Consider the following 17,308-nt stretch of genomic DNA (forward strand, 5'->3'; position numbering starts at 1 on the left):
GCGCTAATGCCGGAAGCTGGTGAGAGGTGCTTGGAGTTGGAAGATACTGACTTTGGGGCCAAGAGGATTTGCTGATGGTTTGGACGTGAAAGCGAGGCGTCCAGGTAGTGCTGGGGTTTGGGCCTGAGCGCCTGGCAGGGGGGTGCTGCTTCCCAAGATGGGGAGCACACACAGCAGAAGGACCAATTTAAGGAAGTCCGGAGCTCAGCTTTGGAGCCCTGAGAGCCAAGTGGAGATGCTGCTTCCTCTCCCCAGACCTCCTACACCAGGGGCAGGCGGGGAGGGCCAGCCCAGGCCAAACTGCTCTAGTCCCAGGGCCTCTGATGCTCCTACAGCCGCCCTTCAGCTCCCGCCAACGCAGGGAAGGCTGCGGGGGGTGGGGCCCGGGCGCCCTGGGCCGTGAGCCCACTGGTGGGGCTTCCGTTCTGGTGTGGACTGCCCCAGAGTCTGGGGGCAACAGAGGAGGAGACAGAGCGAGCAAACACAGAGCCCAGAACGTGTGGGACAGAGAAAATGGTGGAGAGGGGGGCTGTGGCCTAGAGAAGGCCAAACAGGAGCGGGAGTTCTGAGGAAGGGTCAGCTCTTTACAGCTTCTGCCAAAAGAGTCTGCCCTCCAGGCCTCACCGGCCCCTGTCCTGGTGGGGATGGGATGGACGCTGGTCGGAAGGAGAGTGCCAGGACTCGGAGACAAGGGGGCGGTGCACACCGGTTACTGGGTTGCTGGCTTCTGAGCAAATCTGCACCTCCCCACCCAGTTCCTGCCACCCCCAGGCCCACCCTCTCATCTGGGCCCTTAATCTCGAAGTAGGAGACCTCTGTACCTATATTCAGCAAGTGCAACTACGGTTTGCAGAAATGAATGAACGGAGCCACGTCAGCTTCTCAGCACGCGTCCCCTGACCCCATCACCTCGGCCCTATCCCAGGGCCCCCGAGTGCCCAGGGAAGGGGGAGCTCCAGTGTGGTGCCGAGACCCAGCCAAGGAGCCAGCCCAGCTCTCAGGGGCTGCTGGGGATGGAGGGCAGGCGGGAGAACGGGGCAGACCCTTCGGGTCCTAATCCCCCTGGGCAGGCTGGGGGTTGACACACAACCCCCTGCCCCCTTGGGCTGGGATCTCCCCCCATGCTGGCCGAGGCCCTTCAGCTGTGGCCCAGGGGCCCCCCGGGCCGGTGCTCTGTGCCCACTGCTCTGCCACAGGCCCTCATGCCCGCTCTGTGCCCACAGGCAGGCAGTGCCGCCCAGCTTCTCCCCAGGCCCGGCCCCACCCCCTCCCGGGCAGCAGCAGAGTCTCCTCTGCAGTGCCCCAGCTCCCCCAGCAGCATCTGAGTCCATCCCAGGGGCCACGCTGCAGAGGGACAGAGAGGGGAAGGGAGGGCCTTGGGCACCCCACCCCATCAGGGCGGGCCCCCACCCAGCATGGAGACCCTGGACTTGCTAATGGGCCAGGTGGGACAGGGCCCTTTGGGAGATCTGGGGGAACTGGGTCTACCGGGAGAGCAAGGCTGGAAGGGCCAGAGCCTGGGGGAGAAGAGAGAGGTCTCCTCCCTGACCGGGGGTCTAAGCCCAGGCCCTGAGACCACAGGGGGGCCAACAAGGAGGCTGCTGGTGTGGGGGTAGGAGGTGGGCCTGCTGGTTCCCGATGGCCAGGGCCTAGGACTGCCCCGAGCAGGGGTGGGGGACATCCTCCCCCCCATCCCCACTGCCACCCCCCTCAGCCTGGGGAGCAGCAGTACCACGGGCTCCTGGAAGCTCTGGCCCCCAGGGCCCACTCTGCGAGGAAAGGGGTGCTTCTCTGGTAAGGACCTGTGGCAGGGGTGCAGAAAGGGACGGAAGCACAGAGGGGCAGTAACGGGGACAGTCCTGATGGGGAGGACCCAGCTTCTGCAGAGGGCCTCTGGGGACGCAGGCTGCGCCCCACCAGGCCCACTGGCCCCAGGGCTTGCTCCCGGGTCCTGCCGGTAGGAAGGCAGGAGCGGACGCCGGCCGCAGTCTCCGGACAGCATCTTCCGGCTGTCCCCACCGAGATGCCTACCTGGGCCCGTCTGGGCACCAAGCCCCGGGCACGGAGGCGCGTGCGGCCCCCGCTGGGCCAGGCCGGGGCCGAAGGGGCCGGCTGCCCTCCTCCTGCTCCGTGGCGGCGGGCAGGCAGAGGGCCTGGCGCCCGGGCCGGGGGCTCTGTCCTTCTGGGTTCCCTCCACCACTCGCTCGCAAACGCGGCGGCTCCAGGGCTGCAGACGCCGGCTCCCCGCCGCCCGCCGCCGCCGCCGCCTCCTCCCCGTCCCTCCTCCCGATCCGCCTCCTTCTCCCGCCGCCCACCTCCGTCTGCTCGTTTCCATGGCAACTGGGCAATGCTGGCTCAGCCAGCCTCCCTCCCGCGGACACCAGGGGACGCCCGCCTCCCGCGCGGTGCCCGCACCTCCGGGCGGGCACGCGCACGCTTCACCTTCCCGGGCTCCGGCAGCCACGCCCCACGGCGGGGCGGCGCAGGGGTCCCCAAGACCCTGCCTCCCAAAATGCCTTCAAGAATTTGGAAGTTGCATCTTTCCACATGCTTCCCTCAGGCCCTTAAAATGTTACCATGTGTCGCTCTGCAAAACATTTCTACTTGCTTAATCATTTATTATCATTCAGTCACTCCTCAATTTCAGACTTGATTTTTCTGGGTCAGGCCAAGGTGAGACGCTCCTCTACGATCTCATTCCACGAGATTCCATACCCATTTTACAGGTTGGAAACTGAGGCCCATAGTAGTAAAACAACCTGTCTGGGCATCCAAGGCTCCTGGGCTCCTTATTGGCAGCCAGGCCTTGTGATTCTGATTCTGGTGTTGCTCCCACAGGCCAGGGCTGTCCCACACACCCCACAGCAAACATGTACTCCACATGTATGCCCCATCCACACCAATACTTGCCCACGCACATGTGCATGCCAATGACATATTTACACATACAAACACTCATTATATGTATTTGCACATGTGCATTTCCACAAGTCTGTGTACTTACCTATACGCGTACAGATAACACACACATACATATAACTGTAACACTAATATAAATGTACACCTATCTTTGACATGTGTACACACATCTAATGAATCTGGAACATAGAATGCACAAACTCTTCCCCAACAAAATCACAGCTGTACACACAAGCCCCCAACCCTGGCCTCGTGGGAGGGGACTGGTGACACAAATGAGCATCCCAACCAGGGGACTGAACAATGAGCCCCTTCCTAGGAGGCTCCGTCTGCTCCTCTGGACACTAATCTGCCTACGGTCTCTCAGTCTGCAGCTGGAGGGCCTGGAGGGGACTGTGGGAGGGTGGGGAGACAGGTCCACCTCCCCCAATTCCTCTCCCTCATTCTGAAAGTCCTCTGCCTGGTCCAGACTAGATCCCATCTACAGCCCCTCAGCCTAGGCACTCACAGATACCCCCCACCCCCTAGTTGCTGTCCAGTCCTGGTACCTGGAATTAAGACAGGATTGAACAAAATAGACCCCCTTCCCCAAAAAGAATTCCAGACTTCAGAGAGCCCTGCCACCACCCAAGAAGGATAGATAACATCCAGTGGGGGCCAGGGGAGGGGGTCTTTAGGCCAAGAAGGGTCTTTAGGTCAGTGTTCCCCACAGGATGCGCTACCCTCAGCCCAGGACAGCCTCAGAAAGACCTCAGGCAGGGTCACTGAAGGCCCTGTGCCCCAGGGCAATACTCAGGGGTCCCGCACAGCCCAGAGAGGGCACACGCAATCAGAAAGAAGCGGAGGCCCATCAAAAATTAAGCAAAAAAGTGCCTGTTAATACAGTGACAGCCTCTTCCACAGTTCATCCCATCTAAAACCCTCTCGGTCATAAGACTGCTGCCAATTAAATCAAGACATGCTATTAATAAAGAGCGTATAAAGCATTCTAATATCAGTGATGTCAATTGTGAGGGGGAAATCATCTTGGAACAGATGAAATGGGGCACTTCATTCATTCACCGCATATTGACTAGGCACCTACTCTGTGCCTGGGGTTCTACATGCTGGGATGTGGGCCACCAGCAAAACAAAGTCTCTGCCCTCAGGGGTGACGGGCTAGTGGATTTACTGGACCCTTGTTCTCTAGCAGCATCTCTGTGAGGCTCCAGGACTGATGAGGAAAGAGGCTCTGAGTGGTTAAGCAATTTCCCCAAGAGGACAAAGGCAGAAAATGCCTGGGCTGGGATTTGAACTCCCTGCCTGCCAAGCTTATCCCATGGGTTCCATTAGGAAAGATCTGATTGGGCAACATGGTGATGGCCACCCATTTTCTAAAAGGATGCTTCTCATCCTTAGATCAAGGCAGAACAGGGTCACATGTACTCGAAGTCAAATAGTGGGCATGAGTGAGGATCCCCCCAAATGACCTCAGAGGTGACTTCCAGCCTGGCCTCCTTGGTCCAGAGGCCTGATATTGTGTGTGAGACCTGGAGGTCCTCAACAGTCAGTGAGGTCCACACCCAGGCCTAGAGTGTGCAGATGCCTGGTGCCTGAGAGCAGAGGCTCCCAGGAGAGCTAGGGGGCAGGGAGGGATTGAGTTCCTGGGAGGCCCTGTAAGCAGAGCCCCCGGCCCGCCTGCCAGCCCCCAGCCTCGGATCATCTTTCTCCTAAACAGCCAGCTCCATCCAGGGATATCAAAGACAGCCGCCCCCCACCCACCTCCATCAGCCTGATCCAGCCCCATCTGCTGTTGGGAGGGTCCCCAGGAGAGGTTCATGAGGGAAGAAGACAACAAGATTGGACAGACTTAGTTTTTGCCAAAGTTGACATTGATAAGAGACCCCCTAAACCAGCAAAAATACCGGTAACAGGTTACACCTGTCAGTCTGTGCCCTTCAAAACTACTCCTTCTTTATTTCCTACCTTCCTTGTCTCCTTCTTCCCACGTGGACCCCCATTCAGGGGAAAATCGTCCTCTGCCAAGTTTTTTGTCTTTTTGGTGGTGTTTTTTTTTTGGCCTGTGGGATATTAGTTCCCCAACCAGGGTTCGAACCTGAACTCCCTGCAATAGAAGAATGGAGTCAACCCCTGGACTGCTGGGGATGTCTCCTCTGCCAGTTCTGTGGTGACTTTCCTCTGCATGTTACTTGAGCTAGAAAAACATCAAGGAGTTGCCATCTGCAACTTGTAGGCCCCAGACAGGCCCAGGGACACTCCCTAATCCACACACACACACCCACACACACACACACACACACACCCTGTGCCCGACCTCCTGGACCTTAATCGTGTTCCAGTCCCACAGGTTAGATCAGTCTACAAATAAGGAGGGGGCCTCGCCCAGGCCACAGGGAGCTGCTCTCGTGCCCCCAGAGAAGCCAATCCCTTTTGTCACTGCCTCCTTCCCCAACCCAAAGAGCATCATGGTCCCCATCCCCCGCCCCAGACCAGCAGTAATCCTCCGTGTTCCCCAGTGCTGCGCAAACACAATCAGGGCTTATTAACTGCTGCTTTGCATTTCATTTGCATAATTCCCCACGACTGTCAAAGTACCAGAACCCTCCCCAGGCCCCTGCCCATGACAGGTGGGGCTGGCCAGCAATGGAGACATAACCTGGACAAGGCTCTGCTGAGGGTCAGTGGAGGGGACCAAACAAGGGGGGATGGAGAGGATCAGAGGGAGAAATTCAACAGCTGCTTCAAGGTTCAGACCCTGAAAGCCCCCAGAGGAGGGGTAGTTGAAACTTACTGAGAGTGTGCTAAGGCCAGGCACCATGCACCGTGATTTACACACATCACCACTTGCTTTCCACAACGAACAGGTGTGGAAACCAGTTCAGAGCAGTAACGGCCTCACTATTCAAAGTCTGGGTCTCAGAACCCACATCCTGGGCATCCCCTGGGAGCTGGGACGACAGCCAGCATCTCAGGTCCCAACCCAGACCTCCAGATCAGAGTCTGCATTGTCACAAGATCCCAGGAAATTAGAGTCGTGGGGACTTGGCCTGTGATGCAGCTTGAAGATGACGCTGGTGTCAGAACTGAGGCGTCCACCCAGATCCCGTCTTAGTGTCTTTAATATATTTAACAAACGTTTCCTGAGCACCTACTATATGCAGCACAGCTCTAGGCGGTGGGACACAGCACAGAACCATGGGATAACCCCGTGGATGTTTCATGCCAAAGTGGGAGACACACAGTACAGTAAGAGTTCAAGTGGCTCTGGGTACCATCAAGAAAAGTAATGTGGGTAAAGGAATAGAGGATGAGTGGGGACCATTTTAGAATCCTTTTTTTCTAATACTTAACTTTTAACTTAATTTTTTAAAATCTTTTATTTAATTTTTTATTTTTTGGCCATGCCATATGGCATATGGGATCTTTGTTACCTGACCAGGGCTCAAACCCATGCCCCCTGCGGTGGAAGAGTGGAGTCTTAACCACTGGACCACCAGGGAAGTCCCTAGAATCCCTCTTTGAAAAGGTAACATCTGAACAGAGACCTGTATAAAAGGCAAAGGGGGTATGTGATGATTTGGGGGAAGAGTGTCTCTGGCAGAGGGAACAGCACGGGCACAGTGAATGGATGGGTGGACGGGTGGGTGGGCAGGTGTAGGAACAGAGAACATGGTCCACAAGGCCCATGGTGAGGATGGATCTGGATTTTATTCTAAGCAAGAGAGGAAGCCGCTGGTAGAGCAAGGGTGGGGAAGAGATCCAGTTAATGTTTTCAAAAGATCACTGTGGCTTTGATGTGGGAAACTGACTAGAAGGAGGCAACAGCTGAAATGAAGAGACCAGTTGAGAGGCTTTTGCAATATTTATTCCCAACAGAAATGAGTGTTTGTGGCCACTGAAACCTACGACCAAGAGCACTTGTAGCAGCTTTGCTCATAATAGCTCCAAACTGGAAGCAACCCAGATGCCCATCCACAGAGGGACTGATCAATAAATCATGGGGTTATTGCATGCAGTTGAGATCATTTGCTTTTTCACTGCTGTCTAGGACTCCACAGTGCAAATTCTACTGTGCGGTTTGCTCGCACAGTTGAATATTATACAGCAATGAAAAACATCCAGCTACACACAATTACATGAAAAACATCTCAAGACATTATGATGAGCAAGAGAAGCCAAACTTTACAGAGCATACTAAACGGATTCTATTTATATGAAGCTCAAGAACAGGCAAATCTAGATTTCTGGTTCCTGGCAAGATGGAGTAAATGTACTTGTCCCTCCACCTTCTGCAAAGTCCAGCTAAAAGTCCTGGACATAAACAAATATAAGACGACTCTAAAAGGGGAGAAAAGAAGACTGGCTGACTACTAGAGACCTCAGAACCCAAAGAATGACAGGGCAAAGAGTTCTCTGGGTTTTCTTTTCACCTGATACACCCCAGATGTGTGGCTGGAGAAGTCAGCGACCCAGAAAGACCAACGACTGTGGATAATGACAGCCCTAAAAAAAGCCTCTTCCTTTTGCCAAAGGACTAGGAGAGGCGCAGTTTAGCAAGATAAAAACTTTTAAAACAAGAAATGCCCTACTGTAGCCAAACACCGTGGGAAAAAACTGCAGCCCCAGCCCTTCCCACCCCCCATGAGCACGGGTCAAGTGGGGAGCCTTGCCTGGCAGTAACCAGCACCCCAGCCCCTGACAGGCTGGGGTCCGGGACCCTTTGCTGTGGTGCTGCAGTGCTTGCACCTGGACACACCTCTCCTTGAGCGACAAAATACAATGAAACTGTATGGGACTTGGGGCAAATTCTGGGCCCAAAAGATACAAAGAGATCAAAAAACCCACCTGTGACTTCTGAAGAGCCTGAAGCAAAAACAGGGTGTTGGGAGCAAAAGCAGTTACTATGCATGCTCCCTGCACACACCACCACCTAAGGGTGGGCAAAACACCTAAGTGACCCCTCTGGCCAGACCCCTGGACACACCCCCACCCTCACCCCACATAAGGAACAAGCTCGCCGCCCTCAGGGAGCAAACAAGCGAGGGACCTGCTGCTTGTTCTTGCTGCCCCTCTCTGCTGCAGCAGAGGTCCCCATTAAAGCCTCTGAATTTCTTGTCTGGTCGCTCATCAATTTCCATTGATTGGGGAAGGTCAAGAACCCTGGTCATTAACACCCCACCACCAGGGTGTGGGCTGGCTGGGTTCCGCTGGGTGGTTCATTTCCACATGCCTCAGCTGGGGCTGGAATGTCCAAAGCAGCTTCTTCATTCACAGGACTGGGATGCTGGGGTGGCTGGCAGCTGGCTGAGTACCTGTCCCTCCCCCTCGCCCCCTCCCCTCCCTGCCCTTATCCCCACCTGGTCTCTCCAGCCGAGTACCTGGCCCTACTTATGTGGTAGCTCAGGGTTCCAAGAGCATACAGTCCAAAAGGACAAGTACCAATGTGTGTCCGACTCTTTGTGACCCCATGGACTGTAGCCAGCCAGGCTCCCCTGTCCATGGAACTTTCCAGGCAAGAACACTGGAATGAGTTGCTGTTTCCTACCCCAGGGAATATTCCCGACCCAGGGATTGAACCCGAGTCTCTTGCATCTCCTGCACTGGCAGGTGGATTCTTTACCACTGAGCCACCTGGGAATTCCTCCAAGGTGTGAGCATTTAGCTCTCAAGCCTCTGCTTCCATCCTGCTGGCCAACATCTCACTGGCCAAAGCAAGTCAATGGCCAAGCCTAGAGCCCATGCAAGGAGGCTGACGAGGGTTACACCAGGGCGTGAGTAACAAGAGCTGGGGTTTCCAGATGGGGGTAGGGAACACCAGGGCACCAGGATAGGTCTACGATGGGACCCAAGACTTTGCATTTTTTTTTGTGACCTTCTTTCCAGGTAGCTCCCACTGTGATACAATCAGCCCAGGGAGCACACCTGGAGCACTGCTCCTAGCCTGTAATAGCTACTCCATGACACTGTGATCAAAGAGGCTGTTACATCTCCCTAATGTCTGCGCAGCCATCAAAGGGAATGCCACACAGTCACAATCACTGTTCTAGGGGCGGACAGCCCAGGGCAGACACACACACACACACTGGGACACTGGCCTCTCCCATCAATCTGAAGCTCCAGCTTTTAGTCCTAACTTGGCCCCATTCCAGCCCAGAGACCTGACCTGGGTCTCCCCTCTCTCCTTCAAAGTGAGGGTGCTAGACTATATTAGCAATATCTAACCTCTGTACCACTCCGGGACCTTTTACATATTTTTTGACCAAGGAAACCCCCATTTTGAAAGATTTTTATCTATCAAACAGACTGCACATGTTTTTCAGTTGGAAAACAAATTTACTTTTTACTCAATTATCAGGTCGAGTTTCTGACTGGCGTGGTATAATCAACAATTCCATGCTGGACTGAGAAAATTCTCACCAGAAGCAAAGAACTCTGAAGTACTGGATGGGCTGGGTTGCCTCAGCTAGGAAATGCTCAACAAGGTGACAGGTTTTTGCAACATTCAAAACACCTGAGTCTCAGGAGTTCCCTGACGGTTTAGTAGTTAGGACTCCGTGCTTTCACTGGCAAGGGCCCAGGTTCAATCCCAGGTTGAGGGAACTAAGATCCCACAAGACTCACAGCAAGGCCAAAAAAAAAAAAAAAAAAACCAAGCCTCAGGACTTTCCTTGTGGTCCAGCGGTTAAGAATCCGCCTTCCAATGAAGGGGACGTGGGTCCCATCCCTGGTCAGGAAAGTAGAGCCCGCGTGCCGCAGGGTAACTAGGCCCACACGGGCAAGAGAAAGCTCGCACACCACCATGAAGACCCAGCACAGCCAAGATGATAATAACTTTTTTAAAAAGAAATATGTTTAAAAAAAATAACCAAGCCTCTCTCTGGAACCTGGGGCTGGGGGGCGGAGTGCCAGCTGAGATGGGCTGGATGGGAGCCCTCTAAGTACGAACCCGTCCAACTCCAAGCAAGCTGTATGCTCAGTAGCTCTCGGAGCCGCCACGAGCCAGCACGCTGCTGAGCACCATGGGACAGCTCAGGGCATCTAAGGTAACACGGCTCATGACAGTGGCCACTGGTGCCATTTGACTATTCAAATTTAAGTTAAATGGAATGAAATACATTTGAAAATACTATTCCTAAAACAACAACAAAAAAATTATTCCTTAGCTGTACTAGCCACATCTCATGTGTTCAACAGCTGCATGTGGCTAACAGCTACCGCCTTAGTGCAGAAACTGATCAGTTGCACCATTGCAGAAAATTCAGACAGAGCTAGAAGGTCTGGTTCATACAAAATCAGGGGTGTCCGGTGTCACACACTTGATTTGGCCCCCCAAAATGAGTTCTCTACACATTACAGTCTAGTTGCTCCCCTGCTCCTATGACACAACGGGGCTGCATTTCTCCGACAGGAAAAAACAAAATTGGCTCCAAAGTACTGCAAAAATCACACTCAGGGATGCAGCCAACCTTTAAAATCATGTGCTACGTTTAGAGAGAGATGATTAATCTCCTGACAAAACTGCATTACCAATAATATTTGGAGTAAACCACCAAGAATGATCCCTGTCAACATCCCTCTGCCAGGATTCTCCACCTCCCCCCAAAAAAAGGAAGGGAAGGAGGGGCTGGGTGTTTGCTCACCCTGACATACGGAAACCTCTTTGACCCTGCCAGCCCCATACTTGGCATTCTGTAGTATCTCTCTATTTCTAAAGAACGAGCCTCTCCACAAGGGGGTAGGGTGGGAAAGATGGAGGGGATGTCTAATTTATTGTGAAAGTAATTTCCAGGAGCAGACACTGTTGGTTGTCTGACTAACAGCCATTCTTCTTTGGCTCGTGCTGACCAGAGTCCTGATTACATAACGAGTGACTCAGAAGAAATGATGGTCGGCCCAAGGCAGGGGCCCTCAACTTCAACACTATTGACATTTGGGGCTGGATCATTCTTTACTGGGGAGCTGTCCTATACATTGCAGTTGCTGGGTAACATCCCTGGCCTCTACCCACTAGACATAAGTAGCGTCTACACTCCCCCACCTCACCCCCAGCCATTATAACAACCAAAAACCTCTGCAGACATTGCTGAATGCCCTCTGGGAAGCAAAATCAATCCAGACTGGGAACCACCGGTCCAAGATATAAACTCTAAGCCAGTGGTTCTCAGACTTGAACATTCATCAGAATCACCTGAAAGACTTGTTAAAACTCACATTGCTGGGCCTCACCCCCAGTTTCTTTCTGATTTAATATGTCCGTGGTGGGGCTCAAGAATGTGCCTTTCTATTAAGGGCTGAGGTGAGACTGATGCTCCTGGTCTAGGGACCCCACTTGAAGAACCACTGGTCTGGGACTTCCCTGGTGGTCCAGTAGTTAAGACTTCGCTTTCCAATGCTGGCAGTGTGGGTTCGATCCCTGGTCAGGGAGCTAAAATCCCACATGCCTTGTGGCCAAAAAACCAAAACATAAGACAGAAGTAATACTGTAACAGATCCCAACAAGACTTTAAAAACGGTCCACACCGAAAAAAAACTTTAAAGGTAAAATAACTCCCCACTCCCCGCCTTCCCTCCAGACCCTGGCCACCACCATTCCACCTTCTACGTCTATCAGTTTGCCTAGTCTGGGCACCTTGTATTAAGTGGAATCTCCAATGCTCGTCCGTTTGTGCCTAACTTCTTTCGCTCAGCATGATTTCCATGTTCATCCATGATGCAGCATGTATGAGAATTTCATTCCTTTTTTGTTTGTAGGGCTATGCTGGGTCTTTGTTGAAAGCTCAGGCTTCTGTAGTTGCGGAGAGCAAGGCTACTCTTCGCTGCAGCGCGCAGGCCTCTCACTGCGGTGGCTTCTCATTGGGGAGCACAGGCTCGAGGAGCACGGGCTTCAGGAGTTGCAGCACGTGGGCTCAGTAATTGGGGCACATGGGCTTAGTTGCCCCAGGGCATGTGGAATCTTCCCCGATCAGGGACCAAACCCATGTCCCCTTGCATCGGCAGGCAGATTCTCATCCACTGTACCACCAAGGAAGTCCTTCAATCCTTTCTAAGGCTGAATAATTTCTTGTCACATGGATTTACCACACTTTGTCTATCCATTCATCCACCAATGGACACTTGGGTTGTTCTCACCTTTTGGCTGTGGTTAATAATGCTGCTATGAACATTGGTGTTTCAGTATCTGTTTCAGCCCCTGCTTTCAATTCTTCTGAGTAGAGACATAGAAGTGGGAATTTTTTTTATCATATTTTGTGTTTAATTTTTGATGAACCATCAAATTGTTTTCCACAGCAGCTGTACCATTTTACATTCCCATCAACAAAGCAGAAGGGTTCCAATTTCTCCACATCCTTACCAACACTTATTATTTTCTGCTTTTTTTGATAATGGCCATCCTAATGGGTATGAAGTGGTATCTCATTGTAGTTTTGATTTGCATTTCCCTAATGATTAATTGGGGAATTATTGAACATCTTTTCATGTGCTTATTAGCCATCTGTATATCTCCTTTAGAGAAATGTCTATTCAAGCCCTTTGCTTATTTTTTAAATTGGTTGTTTGGTTCTTTATTGTTGAGTTGTAGGAGTTCTTCATACATTCTGAATATTAATCCCTGATCAGATATATCATTTGCAAATATTTTCTCTCTTGCTGTATGTTGTCTTTTCACTCTCTTGATAGAGTTTTAAATTTTGATGAAGTCCAATTTATGTAATACCACCCTGGTAGCTTAGCTGGTAAAGAAACTGCCTGCAATGCAGGAGACCCGGCTTTGATCCCTGGATTGGAAACAGCCTCTGGAGAAGGAAATGGCAACCCACTCCATTCTTGCCTGGAGAATCCCATGGACAATCCACGGGGTAGCAAAGAGTTGGACTGAGCGACTAACACTTTCACTTTATGTATTTATTTTTTCTTTGGTTGCCTGTGCTTTTGGTATCATATCCAAGCAATCACTGCCAAATCCCATGTCATGAAGACTTCCCCCTACATTTTCTTTCAAGACTTTTATCACTTTAGTTCTTACATTTATGCCTTTGATCCATTTTTGTACACAGTCTAAGGTAAGGGTCCAACTTTATTCTTTTGCACGTGATGTCCAATTTTCTTACCTAGGACATTTTTAAAACTCGTCAAGTCCAGCCTCACCCTAGACTCTGTGGTGGGGCCCAGGCATCAGCAATCCCAAGGTCCTCAGGTGGTGCCCAAGGGCATCCCAGGCTGAGAGCCACACTCCTACTGCACTCCTTAGTCCTTCTTAGTCCCAGGTCATCTCGTATTGGTCTTTCTTCCCACTTTCTAGCACAAGGCATGGCCCATGAGGTATTCAACGGGGTTTAAGCCAGGCCTGGTATGGGAGATCATAGCCTTGGAACTTCTCAGACACATGGGTTCCATTTCCAGGGCTGTGACAGGTACATCTGAGGAGATGAAGCAGAATCAGCCGGAGGCTCAGCCCAGGGAGCATGGGTGGCCTCGGAAGAAGTTACAGAGTCTGATGGTAACTGACTGCTGGATGGTGCGGGACAGGCCATCCAGGCTACGAAATCAGAGGAGTCTGGCTGCTGTGGGGCGGGCTGCTGGGGACAGGGCTGGGAGGGCCCAGGAGGAAAGGGTGCTCAGAGGAGGAAAAGCCTGAGCGGAGGTGCAGAGGTGAGCGCACATGGAGCAAATGGGGGAGCCTCGCTGGAGAAGCCTCCCAAGGAGCGTAGAAGGAGCACCCTTAGGGGAATTCCCTGGTGGTCCAGTGGTTAAGACTCCACACTTTCAGTGCCAAGGGCACAGGTTCAGTCCCTGGTCAGGGGACTAAGAGTCTGCAAGCTATATGGTGTGGCATCAAAAATTTAAAAAATAACAAAGAAAAATTTTTTAAAAGGAATAAGCTTAGCAGCTGCGGAAGATAAAAGGCAGAAGGAGAAGGGGATGACAGAGGATGAGATGGTTCGATGGCATCACTCAAACGATGGACGTGAGTTTGAACAAGCTCCAGGAAATGGTGAAGGGTAGGAAAGCCTAGCATGATGCAGTCCATGGGGTCACTAAGAATCAGACATGACTGAGTGACTGAACAACAAAAAGGCTTAGCAGAAGCCGATGGCTATTAAAAACACGTGTCTGCTTTCCATTACATTTACTCATCTTAAACTGGGGATAAGGGCAGCACTGATCTCACAGGGCTGAGGGGGAAAGAAAGTCCCTTGGAACCATACCAGACACAGAGGAAGCACTCAGTTATGTCAGAATCCATTGCCACAATAGTCTTTAATCTCAAAAATAACACTAAAAGACATCTATCATTATCTCCATTTTTTTTTTAAAAGAGGAAAACTGGGGGTCAGAGGAGTGAAGTGAGCAGTCCAATGTCACACAGCAGGAATGAGCCACGATTCAAACCCCAAAGCCCATGCACAAATCTTCCATAAACCTAGGGGGCCAAAGGCTAGATTCCTGGGATCCAGATCTAAGAGGGCCTCCCAAGGCCATTGTGCCTGGCCCAACTCCTTTGTTCTGCAGAGAAAGACAACCAGAGCAGGGAGGTGACAGCACAAAGCCCCATGGCATGTCAGGGCAGAGGGATCTGGCTGAAGCTTCTAGATAAACCGATGGGCAGAACAGGTCGCAGAAGCCACCAGCAGTCACTGCCCAGCAGGTCAGCGAGTTCTGCCGGGAGAGCGCCGGGAAGCTGGAGCACCACCCGGCGGGGGGGGGAGGCTGCCACCTCCTGCCTCTCCCCTCGGGCTGGCAGAGATCACCCGAGTGGCTCTTAGCCCCCAACCCCCTCAGTGTGGGCCCAGAGCCCAGAAACCCCCTGACAGGCCCCCACTGCAGCCTCGTACCCACCATAGGGAGGAAACCGGGCAATTATAGATGACCTTTGCAGGGAGCAGAATGTAAACTGGAATCCATTTGCCTGAGCAGTCTTCATCATTATTGCAGCAATTATTCACAAGCCATTGTGACCAAGGCTTCAGCGCAGGTGCTGAGCCCCCAACATGCTCTGGCCCCTGTCATCCCCCTCCAAGGCTGTCTTTTGTCCCACAGCATAATCTCCTGCATCTGCATAACCTGCTGCCTCTCCATTCTCCAGTTACAAGCGCAGAGTGGGCGAGCAGTCAATCATTGACCCAGGTTTGGGAGATGTTAAGGGGTACAGTAAAGAATTCCTGAATATTTCCTGTTCATTCCCTCATTGCCAACTTTTCCAACAACTCACAGCTCCTCTCTGCCCGCCCCCCCCCCCCCATCTAAATAACCACTGGAAGAGTTAAGGGATGAGATATGAGTCATTCACACTTTAGTATAAATACATTTACTCAACCAGCTTTCTGCCTGATGCCTAGCTGAGATCCTGCCCATTTCGGGGTTGGGTGGGAATCAGGAGTGTTGATAGAAGAGGAAAGAAAAGAGAGCAGGAAGAGGGAGGGGGAAGAGGTGCTCCTGAGAGAGGTGTTAAGAGTAAGGGACTTTGCACTAGCCAAATGGCTTGAATGGTACATCTCATAATAAGAACTGGAGAGAGGCTTGAACTTGTAGTAACTAACACTCATACCAGAATTCAGACAGTAGTGAACCAGTGTTTGCCCGAGTTCCATAGGACATATCAAGTACAGCAGAGAGACCTGACTATACAGCCCTCAGCTGGGTATCGGTCTGAATCCTCACTACTCAAAGTGTGGTCCATGGGCCAGCAGCACTGGCATAACTGGGAGTTGATGAGAAATGCAGAATTTGGGCCCATAAGGCCTCCTAATTCAGAATCTTCGAGCAAGGTCCCCAGAAGACTGCTGAGCCCACCAAGGTTGGAAAAGTCAGGCCCAGAGAGTCCCTGGAATACCTGCTTCTAAGAGTACTTTGATGGACAGCAGGCTGGTGGCCGGGGTGCTGAGGTGCTGGTCCTGAGGTGCTTTCTAAAGGAAGGGAGGAGCCACAGGCCAATGAAACTAAGAAGTAAACTGGGGGCCCTGGACTTGGAATCAACCACTGGGTTCATGGTCACCTTGCACTAACTTGCTGCATGACTTTGAACAAGTGACTGGCCTTGATTTCCCCTTCTGTCCTGGGGAACTGATACTATGTTCTCTTGCTGTCTTTGGGGGCAGCAGTGAAGCCCAGAGGAGTTCAGATGAGAAGCATTTTGGAAACCGTGAAACACTGGACAGGGTGCATCCCTGCGGCTGTTTCCAGCTGTCCTCGTGAGATTCGCAGAAGGTGGTCTCGTGGGCAGCAAAATGAACCTGTTTCCTTCCATAGCCGTTTGGAGCTGGTCTCTCAGGCTGAAAGGAAATGGCTAAACCAAGTCACACGAGGATGTTACTGTCTGATAACCTTTTAATGTATCCACCAGGATTTGGTTTTGGCAAAGACTCTTGGAAATGGATATCAGGTACAGTCAAGCAGAGGTGGCCCCAGGACTCCCCAAATCTCACATCTACCCACATACCATGGAGCAGTGGTTTCCCACCCTGACTGCACAAAAGAATCACTGATGTTTCTGGTAAAGCTATGAATTTATACTACCATAAAATATTTCCATAAAGACAACACTATGTTCATTTGAAAAAAATAAAACAACAAAAGACTATATACCGAGGCAAGGAACAAGATTTTAAAAATAAAAAAGTCTGAGAAAGGGAAAAAAAAAAAGAATCACTGATGCCTGGACCAGCAGAATGGCTAAAATAAAAGGAAAGACAGTATCAAGTGTTGGTGAGGCTGCAGAACTCGGGAGCACTGCTGGTGGGACCATAAACAGTGCAGCCACTTTGGGAAACTGTTTGTCAATAGCTACTAAAGTTCACCAACCCCGCCACTCTCGAGTGGACCCCCAACAGTAAGGCATGCTCACGGCCACCACACAGCATGTACATAAGGGGCTTCCCTGGAGGTCCAGTGATGAAGACTCGGTACTTCCACTGCAAGAGAGGGAGTGCCGGTTTGTTAGATCCAAAAAAAATAAAAGGGGGGGAGAGGCATGTACATGAATGCACAAGACAGTAGGATTCACACTAGCCCCCAGACAACCCAAATGTCCACCAGTACGTGAAAAACTAAATAAATTGTGTGCTGGGCTCTGTGCTATACCACCCCGAAGCCCGGCCTCAGGACAAAGGTGGGCCCGAGCTGTGGGGAATATTTACTGCTGACAAGTCTGAGTCCATCCCCAAGGGCTGTCCTCCACCTCACAGCCCCCTCACAGGGGAAGCTTACATCTAATAACTGGTACATACAGGCCTGGATCCCTGGATCTTTAACGCAGGACAACCCTGACATGCCATCTCAGCCTCAGCACTCCTCAGGGGATCAAGTGAAGCCAGTGTTAAAAGTGCACTGTTAGGGACTTCCCTGGAGGGCCAGTGGTTAAGATTCCACACTTTCAATGCAAGGGGCATGG

General features: G+C 51.8%; 1 protein-coding gene across 5 annotated transcripts in view; it reads right to left on the bottom strand.

Moving 5' to 3' along the window:
* PACSIN1 (protein kinase C and casein kinase substrate in neurons 1) overlaps positions 1-17,308 on the bottom strand; it is a 64,543-nt gene that overhangs the window by 27,437 nt on the left and 19,798 nt on the right. For 2 of the 5 annotated variants that reach the window (XM_070456577.1, XM_070456580.1), the window contains exon 1: positions 2,032-2,274. The exons of the other annotated variants lie outside the window; for them this stretch is intronic. The gene's annotated coding sequence lies outside the window, so the exon portion shown is untranslated. Of the gene's footprint in view, positions 1-2,031; positions 2,275-17,308 lie in introns of those variants that run through there. 5 annotated transcript variants of the gene reach the window in all.

The sequence above is a fragment of the Odocoileus virginianus genome, chromosome 27 (assembly GCF_023699985.2).
Source record: "Odocoileus virginianus isolate 20LAN1187 ecotype Illinois chromosome 27, Ovbor_1.2, whole genome shotgun sequence".
Classification (NCBI taxonomy): Eukaryota; Metazoa; Chordata; class Mammalia; order Artiodactyla; family Cervidae; genus Odocoileus; species Odocoileus virginianus.